This window comes from Pinus tabuliformis, chromosome 9 (genome assembly GCF_031772625.1).
Source record: "Pinus tabuliformis cultivar Carrire ecotype Pingquan chromosome 9, CPIR1, whole genome shotgun sequence".
NCBI classification, from domain to species: Eukaryota; Viridiplantae; Streptophyta; class Pinopsida; order Pinales; family Pinaceae; genus Pinus; species Pinus tabuliformis.
Window position 1 is genome coordinate 1,552,245,872 of NC_142307.1, and position 10,221 is coordinate 1,552,256,092.

At 35.3% G+C, this 10,221-nt stretch overlaps 1 pseudogene; it reads left to right on the forward strand.

Moving 5' to 3' along the window:
* Window positions 1-4,957: 4,957 nt before the first annotated feature.
* On the forward strand, window positions 4,958-5,326 carry LOC149154521 (nuclear transport factor 2B pseudogene; annotated as a pseudogene).
* The last annotated feature ends 4,895 nt before the right edge of the window (window positions 5,327-10,221 follow it).

The window sequence follows — 10,221 nt, forward strand, 5'->3', positions numbered from 1 at the left end:
TTTAGTGTACCTAGGAAAAGTTAGATGGGCCTTAAATTGTACTTAATTTGGAGAGCAATCATACTCCCCTAATGAAACTATAGATTTTTTTCCCATCATGAGCAAGGGAACCACTTGTAATCATGCATAAATAAGTAGATATGTTGTTATTTCTTATGGGTTGCATTGTGTTAATGTTCATGTGTATTTATTCAATCGTATTATAGTTTAGGGTTTTGATACATTGACATCGAAAGTATCCAACACCCTTAGCAACAACAACAAAAATGGCATGGTTAATATCATTTTCAACAAACTTGTCAAGCCATAAGTCAACATGTTTTCTAGTTTGGGTTAGTTCAGGTACAAACAACATATTGACACTTAGATTTGGGACATGAGTCACATCAATGATGGAAACATTGTAACCTCCAATCCTACCATAACTAGAAATAATAAGTGCATAACCATGTACGATATATTTCTTCTTTTGTAACTTTAGTTAATGAAAAAGTAACAAGTTAATCACTGAAAACCCAATAATATATAATAAAAATAAAAATTTACCATTTTATAAACTATCAACAAATTATTAACCCATTATTTTAAATAATATGATTTTATCTAAATAATCATGATTATCAATAACATTATCAAAAAACAACCAATAATAATTACACATTTTAAATTCACCACTAAATTATAATAAATTGTACTACTTGATAATAATAATAAAAATGAGTTTTCTTTAGGTGTGACTTTTTGGAGTTTCTGATGGATTTATGGCCAAAATTCGATGGGAAAATTTGTGGTGAAATCTTTATTTGTGTTATTTAAATTGGTTTTCTGACTACATATATGTATTAAGCACCCTTAAAAACCCTTGGAGCACTTCGATTGTGCAGAGTTCACCCATCAAACTTGTGATTTCAATGAATCCTTGTCAGATTCTAGACAAATTAGATAAGAAAATAAATGGAAAAACTTTTCAAAAAGTCACACTTAAAGACAACTTGTAAAAAAATATCACGATCTTGTTTCCCTCCCATTACATTGATATAATAGACTTGTAATATTAATAACACATTAACATAAAAGACTTTGTCATCTTTAATAACCAACCTAGATCCATCGTAACTCTGGATCTACCAAGTGTTGAGAGGGATCAAATATGTCGAGGTGAAAACCTCTTTTTTGAGTACAAATTTTGAGGAAAGGTTTGCACCTCCAGAGATTAGATCCCTCGTGACATTTGGTAGATCTGGAGTTAAGATGGATCTAGGTTTGGCTCAGTCGTGCACCTATGCAAAGTACGCGAATATTGTGCCAATGATGGCATGTTAACTGCAATGTGAAGAGTGGAACCCAAATCGATCAAAGCAATGGAATTAACAATATTGCAATTCATAATGCTTCAGAATTATAGGCAATAGAAACAGGAAGAAACCATTAAACGAATGAAGAAGTCGATGAAGCTTCCACGGATTCTCCTAAGAGAAATAAGCATGCTTAACCAAAATGTTCAAGTGTCAACCTTGGATTCCCATGGATTTGAGATAGATTGAAGAACATGCTTAGTTATTTATATGTTTCATATGGTTATATAAAGGGACATGGCCTATACATTCATTATGTTGATCGCTAACTATATCAAGTATTGATTTTTATTTTTAAATTTTATGTTAAATAATTTAACTAAGTCAACATAACATTACATTACATTACATAATGTTTTACAATATATTTTCCATATTGGACTATAGAACACCTCCCATTGCAATAATAAATAAAATAAAATACTTACACATTAACATAAAAGACCCCATTGCATGGAGAGGCACTCCCCAACACAGTATGGTAGAGATGTTGTAATGTAATGTATAGTAAACATTTTGAATCGGTCAAAATAAAATAAAAATAACCCTATGCTAAAATAAATATAAAAACTTCAAACTAAAATAATAAAAATAAAAATAATATTATATTATGATTATTTTTATTAATTTTTGTTGGGTACTAAAAGAAACTTGACTTGGTCAAGTTTCCGATGGTTTTTGAACTCCAAGCTTATGAAAACCCATTGTATTCATGTGGAATATAGGCCATTTAAAAGGTGAAATTAAACCAGCCTATATGCATCTTACCTCTAATCTACCAAATGCCTAGAGGGATCAAATATCTTTTCACTCTAAAAAATTTGCAAGCCAATAGAGGAAGGTGGTTGGGGTTTAAACTTCACACTCTGCCTCTCAACCTAGCATTTCTCACAAAAAATCTATGGAGAGCTTTCAACTTCCTTAGGATATGGCCAGAAATCATCTCCAAAAAAATATCTTAATCGGGCCCCTTTAGAAGACTACATACAATCTAGAGCCTTGATGAAGAGGAATGCATCCTACATTTCGCACAGCATGTGTAAATCCAAGCCTTGGCTATTCGGGAACCTTATATGGATGGTTGGTCGTGGAGATCGAATATACAATGGCTTAGATGTGGTTTTGGGCATGGAAGAGAACCACATTCTCTCCCCTTTGATCATCCTGTTTATTAACAAGGGGGGTATCCATACCCTTGCTAACATTGGTAATCTACCATTCTCACCCATGTTATATAGCCACATGTTGATATGATGGCAATCCCCCCAGAGCATTAGGCAAAATGGGAAGCTTATAGAACATCTCTACACTAAGTTGGGATCTTCTTGTCGGAGAGGGCAGATAGAATTTCCTAGGGCAAGATCCCCCTCATAAGAGAAATCTTTGCCAAATATACTTATAGGTTCATCCACTACGAGTAGAGACTGGGCCCCCAAATGAATCGCTGGCTAAAATATGAAGGTGGAATTTTCCCACAAACCTGAAATTGTTGTGGTTGGCTTGTAATACAAAATCGCATTCTAACATGGGGGGATTTAGCAAAAAGGGGAATACAGGGCCTCGGGTACCACCCTTTGTGAAAATCTGTATATGAGGATACCCAACACCTATTGTTGGATTTCCCTTATGTGACCCTCATTTGGGTAGAGGTATCTAGCACTCTGAGGATCTCCTCATTGGTGGACAGGTTTTCTATAATCACTAGGCTACATAACTGGACAAAAAGTTACCTAGGGTACAAGGTTATTCCTTTATACATCTTTTGGGGCATTTGGAAATTATGCAATGGTGTAAATTTTTAAAACAAATTCCCTGATTATAAATATGTTTCCATGAAAATAGTGGTATACTTCATGGAAATGGGCCCTTTGCAAACCCGCTCTCTCCCGACATAGAGTGACTTTCAAAGAGTTTGATAATACCTCACCAATGGGATATTTCGACGGAGTTATTGCAAATGGGAAATGTGGTTATGGGGCCATCATCTCTACTAGCCCCTCCATGACTTATCATTTCCATTGGTCTGGGGTTGTTGGAACCAACACAAGAACTACATTGTTGGTGCTATGGGGGTACTCTGTTGCATTAGCTAGCTTTCACTTGAGGATATCACGGTGGCATGGGATTCAAATATAGTGATTGAATGGGTTGTTGTTAGGGCCTCTATGAAAGTGCCTACTCTCCTCCATTGGATGAAACAAGTAGATGTGTCAAAGGACTCATTTGCATCCATCTATTTCTACCATATATACAGCGCGACTATTGCACTCGTCATGATTCAATTTCTTCATCTCTTTCCTTTCACAAGAAAGCAATTGAAGTGATTATAAACATAACTACACCAATTTATATTTGACGATCTTAAAAACCTTAATTTATCCGTCAATTCCATAGTGGGAATTTCACCTTTTCATTTATATTTAATTAAAATATTCATCTCTATTCCATCTACTTCAAAAATACACTTTTCCAGACACAATATCACTGTGCCAATCAATAAAGTTATTGTTATGTTATGATGAGAAGACACAATATCATTGTGCCAATCATTATAGCTATGTTATGATGAGGATTTAATTCTATCGAGCATCATTAAGAAACAAGATAAATTTATATCCCTTAACATAGAAACTTTGTTTCCTTTTAAAAAAATCAAAGAGTAAGATCTTAGTGCTTATATTTTCATGGCATTGAACTATGTTGCATTTCCCAATACTATTTCCTATTGGTTAACTTACATGGTTTAATAATACATAGATTTCAAATTATTTAGTTGTATTTTATTAGCAAAGTAACGTGATCGAACTATCTCTACACTTGTGAAGAGGTGTGTGGAAGTCCTTGTGTGGAGGACCTCGGCACAATGAACTTCGACACAAGCATCATCTATTCAATTATGTGGAGGTCCTTGTGCTTAAAATGATCTTCGGTCTTATGCTTTGAAAGAGCAACAAAACAAAATCAAATGAACCAAATCAAAAGTAATAATGGCAAGGAACGAAATCGAGGAGGCCATGGTGGTGTTTGGCACACCAAAACACAAGATTTTGTAAGCGGTATTTGAAAAGGTGGTATTTATTTACGAGAATATGTTACAATACTCATATGAAAATTTCATATGGGGTAATGAAGACCAAAGCCATCACCATTGCCACGACTCAATTTCTTCATCTCCATCCTTTAACAAGAAAGTAATTGAAGTGATTGTAAACATAACTACACCAACTTATACTTTATGATCTCTACACTTGTGCGGAGATGTGCGGATGTTGTGCACAATCAACTTTTACACAAGTGTTGTCTATTAAATTGTGTGGAAGTCCTTATGCTTAAAACGATCCTCGGGTCTTATGCTTCAAAAGAGAAACACAACAAAAACACATGAAACCAAATCAAAAGTAGTAATGGTTAGGAACAAAACCAAAGAGGTCATGACATTGTTTGGCACACCAAAACACGAGATTTTGTAAGTAGTATTTGAAAAGGTGGTACTTATTTTCAAGAATATGTTACAATACTCATCCAAAAATTTCAGATGGGGTAATGAAGTCCAATCGAGACCTATTTCGGGCTCTCACCAAATGGTTTCTGAGCCCAAAACAATGGATCCAAATGATGTGGCAAAGTCCTTCGTGGAACACTACTACAACGCGTTCGATACCGATAGAGCTAATATAGGGATTCTATTAGGAAACCTCCATGATGACATTTGAGGGTTAGAAGCACCAGGGGTTGGTGAGAATTGTGTCGAAGCTCACAGGATTTCCCTTCCAGAAGTGAAACATGCCATCAATGTTGTCGATTGCCAGTCTTCAGATCCCGCTAGTGGAATGGTTGTCTTTGTTAGTGACATGTTGTAGTTAGCCGATGAAGAACACCATCTCAGATTCAGCTAACTATTTCACTTGTTTCTGAATCCATAAGGAATTATCTTTTTCCATAATGATATATTCAGGTTGAACTATGGCTGAAACAATGTTATTGCATCAGTGTGATATATGAGTCATGACAAGATACACGTTCCCTTTCACAATTATCTAGTTATTTCATGCCTCTTGATTCTCTACATTATGCAAACATAGTTATGAACATTGATTCTTAATATATTTATTTATGTTTTTCAATAATGCGCTCATGTGCACCATATTCCATTGCATCCCTTAGAGAATAGAATCCATCATTTTGCTTTTGTATGAATTGGATTCTCTTGAATTTTTTAAATGGGAAACAAGATAGCTCAAGTGGTGTTTCTTTGGAAGATAATTAGCAAGTTTCAAATGTTAAGCTCCTTTTATAGCTTCCAACGACCGCCGATAATTTGGAAACAATCTGCCAGTTATTTCCTTCAATTACAGAAACCAACTACAGTTAATTAATTTCTTGTTGGGAGCTCCTAGAGTGGTCCATTACTCCTTCTGCAGTTCTTTACCATGTTCTATGGAACACTTGACACATAGCCAACAAAAGCTTGATGGAAGCTTGGCTATAAATAATTCTGTTTGGTCCCCAAGCTCACTAACTCAATCCCCTTCAGCCTTACACCATCAAGTTAGAGTGAGCAGAGCTTGGAAGTGCCACACGGATGAGAGTTTTTGGGTGAATTTTTGTAAATCTAAGGGCCTTGTAGTTTTCTCTCTATTTTTAATCCGACCATAGGTTTTTTAGTGCTGCTGCTTTTAGGTTTTTGTTTTCATTGGGAAGCATTAGTTTTGTGTGTGGAAAATTTGTATATATGTCTATGTGGTGTAGCGTGCGTGTTTGATGTGGTTTAACTGATTTATGTCCACACTTTCCCATGTAATTTCCACTCTCTATTGATGCCCATTTGATCGTCTGACAAATCCTGATATCGCATGTTGCTCGATAATTGCCCTGGTCACATGTGAGACTTCATCTGTTCCATTTGGCTCTGACATCGCGGTAATTGTTAGTCTCTCTAAGGGCAATACCGTACCACTATTTTTCTAGGCTTGTAGATATTCGTTATGCGATTTCCATCTTCTCTTCCATCGTCAATTTCCACGACAGGCAATACAGGCAACATAAATATTTCGAAGGGAGTTGGTTTCCAATCTCGGCAAAGCGTAAAGTGTTGTTGAGGTGGTGTAAAATATCTAGGCAATTGTGTACGAAATACATCAGAGTGCGAATAACATCAATGGCCGGAGGTATGATTTCTTGGGCATTCAAGTTTTCGATTCTTTTACATGTTTATTCCGCATTATAGAATCGTTATTATGTTTTCATTTGGTATCAGAGCTATTTCTTATCTCTGCCTTGGTGTTTATAGACATGCTTTGTTTGGCTAAATGTCATATTTTGAGAATTTTCTAATTTTTGCTCAATTTTTATGCTTATAATATTTATTTGGTTTAATTATATGCAATTTGGAAAATTGTTGTGCAAAATTATTAACTATGCACATATTTAATTTGCATGAATTGATTATTTCTGCTCTAATTAAAACAAGTTATTTTGGATGAGTATACGAGACCCATCGTTAAATGTTATGCATGAATATTATAGTTTTATTTATGCAAATTATCATTATTCTCATATCAAGCTAATTTTTATGCATAAAAGAAATAATGTCTAGTGATGCATATAAATTTTAATTGATTAGAGAATAGCCATAGCATCTCTAATTAAATAATATTATATATTATGATTGATTAGGATCACATAAAGAATATTTAAACATTAATTGTAATTAATTATACTAAATATAATAAATTTTATCCCACGGGAAATTTTATTATATTTATATAATTAATTAGGATAAAATATCAAATTATTCATAACTTACCCATAGGAATTATGAATTAATAGTTTTATCATAAAGTTCAAATCTAAAATAGAATTTATATCAAATTATAATCATAATATACCCTTTAGAATTATGAATTAAGTGAATAATTTGATAAATTCTATCATAAAGAATAATTGAATCTGCTTGAATTGAAAATTTAGTCCACAAACAATTTTTATGTCATTAGATTCAATTTTAAGCATGATTTACATTGGTAAAGCATGAAATTTTATTTAGGCCTCAAATTTAACATAAGCATGTGATCTTTAATTTTATGCAGTTGTACAACCTGCAAATTTCTCTGAAATTCATTGTGATATCCCTAAACTTAAGGGAGATAACTATAAGGTCTGGAAGGAGAGAATTCTCCTTCATTTGGGGTGGATGGACATAGACTATGCTATTAGGAAAGATGAACCACCAGCACTAACTAATACCAGCACTGCAGCAAACATCACGCTTTATGAATGATGGGAGCGATCTAATCGCCTAAGCATGTTGTTCATTAAGACTAAAATTTCAGCTAGTATTCATGGTTCCGTTGATCAGCATGAAAAGATCCGAGACTTGCTGAAAGCCATTGATGATCAATTCGTCACTTCAGACAAGGCACTAGCAAGCACCCTAATCATGAAGTTCTCATCCCTAAGGCCCACCAGTGTGAAAGGTGTACGCGAGCACGTCATGCAAATGAGGGACACTGTGGCTCAATTGAAGATACTCGAGGTTGAAATATCGGAGTCTTTCCTGGTGCACTACATTCTGAACACTCTTCCGCACCAATACGGACCCTTCAAAATCTCACACAACACACATAAGGATAAATGGTCAATTAGTGAACTCATGACCATGTGTGTTCAAGAGGAAGAGAGACTGGTGATGGAATTGGGAGAAAGTGCAATGCTGGCAACGCGTGGAAAGGGCAAATCTCAAGCTAATAAGAAAGGGAAAGGTAAAGTACCTCCCCAAGCTGATATCAAGAAGGATTCCAAGTGTTTCTTCTGTAAAAGAAGGGACACATGAATAAGGAATGTGCCAAATTTTAGAAATGGCTTGCGGACAAAGGTAATCCAATCTCGTTTGTTTGTTATGAATCTAATATGGTTAATGTCAATATTAACACCTGGTGGATTGATTTTGGCTCAACAATTCACATTTCAAATTCCTTGCAGGGTTTGCAAAACCTAAGGAAGCCAGTGGGAAGTGAGAAAAGCATCTTATCAGGAAATAAGATGGGTTCGCATGTGGAAGCTATAGGAACATGCTATTTAACTTTAAGTAGTGGCTTTGTTTTAGAATTAGAAAAGACCTTTTATGTTCCAAGTTTTTCTAGAAACTTGATTTCAGTTTCAAGGCTTGTACCTTTTGGATATTCCTTTAACTTTTCAGAAACATCCTTTAGTTTATTTTATAAATCTAATTGTGTTGGGAATGGTATTTTGTCTAATGCTATTTACTGCATTAATTTACAAAACAATGTCACTTATGTTTCAATGCATGTTCACACTGGCACTAAAAGATGTGTTATTAATGAAGATTCCTCTAAATTATGGCACCGGAGACTAGGTCATATCTCCATAGAAAGAATTAAAAGATTAGTAAATGAAGATACTCTGGATTTTACTGATTTTGAGACTTGTGTGGACTGCATAAAGGGAAAGCAGACCAACAAGTCAAAGAAAGGTGACAATAGGAGTTTGGACATATTAGAGATCATACATACTGATATATTTAGTCCAGACATGGACTCACATGGTCATAGATACTTCATCTCTTTTATAGATGATTACTCACGATATTTGTATCTCTACATGCTTCATATAAAGAACGAAGCATTAGATGCCTTTAAGATCTTTAAGGCTGAAGTAGAGAAACAATGCAGCAAGCAAATTAAGATCGTGAGATCAGATAGAGGTGGAGAATATTATGGTAGATACACAGAAGATGGACAAACACCTGGGCCATTCGCAAAATTTCTTAAAGAGCATGGGATTGTTGCCCAATACACCATGCCTGGTTCACCCGACTAGAATGGTGTAGCAGAAAGAAGAAACCAAACATTATTGGACATGGTGTGGAGTATGCTTAGAAGCTCCAATCTTCCTAAATCCTTGTGTACTGAAGCACTTAAGACGACAGTGTATATATTAAACCGAGTTCCAACCAACACTGTTCCTAAAACGCCATTTGAATTATGGAAAGGCTGGAAACCGAGTTTGTGACATATGCGCATTTGGGGATGCCCGTCTGAAGTGAGAATATATAATCCACAAGAGAAGAAGCTGGACCCAAGGACCATTAGTGGGTATTTCATTGGATATGCTGAAAGGTCTAAAGGTTACAGATTTTATTGTCCATATCACAGCACTAGGATTGTGGAATCAAGAAATGCAAAGTTTCTTGAAAATGACTTGATCAGTGGGAGCGATCAAACCAGGAACATAGTTTCTGAGAAGGATCATTCAGAATCTCAACCTTCCACCTCAAGTGATAGATTGGTTATTGTTCACAGCACCCTCAAGTACAAACTGGTGTTGAAAAACCAATTGTTGAAGTTCCACAAGCTGTTGACAACATTCCAGTAGATCAGGTAGTTCAAGAGTTGCCAAGAACTTTTGAACAACGAGTTGAACCACATACTTCTCAGGAAGATGATGGTACAACATTAAGAATATCTACTAGACCAAAGAGATCAGCAATTCCTGATGATTATGTTGTGTATCTGCAAGAATCTGACTACAACATTGGAGTCGAAAATGATCCCGAGTCCTTTTCACAAGCCATGAGTTGCAAAGAATCAGAATTATGGTATGATGCCATGAAGGAAGAGATGAATTCTATAAAGAGTAATGAAGTCTGGGATCTTGTTGAGTTGCCTAATGGTGCAAAAGCCATTGGATGTAAATGGGTCTTTAAGACAAAGGAAGACTCATTGGGCAACATTGAGAGATACAAGGCAAGACTCGTTGCTAAGGAATTCACTAAGAAAGAAGGAATCGATTACACGGAGACTTTCTCTCCTGTATATAAGAAAGATTCCTTGCACGCTATTTTGGC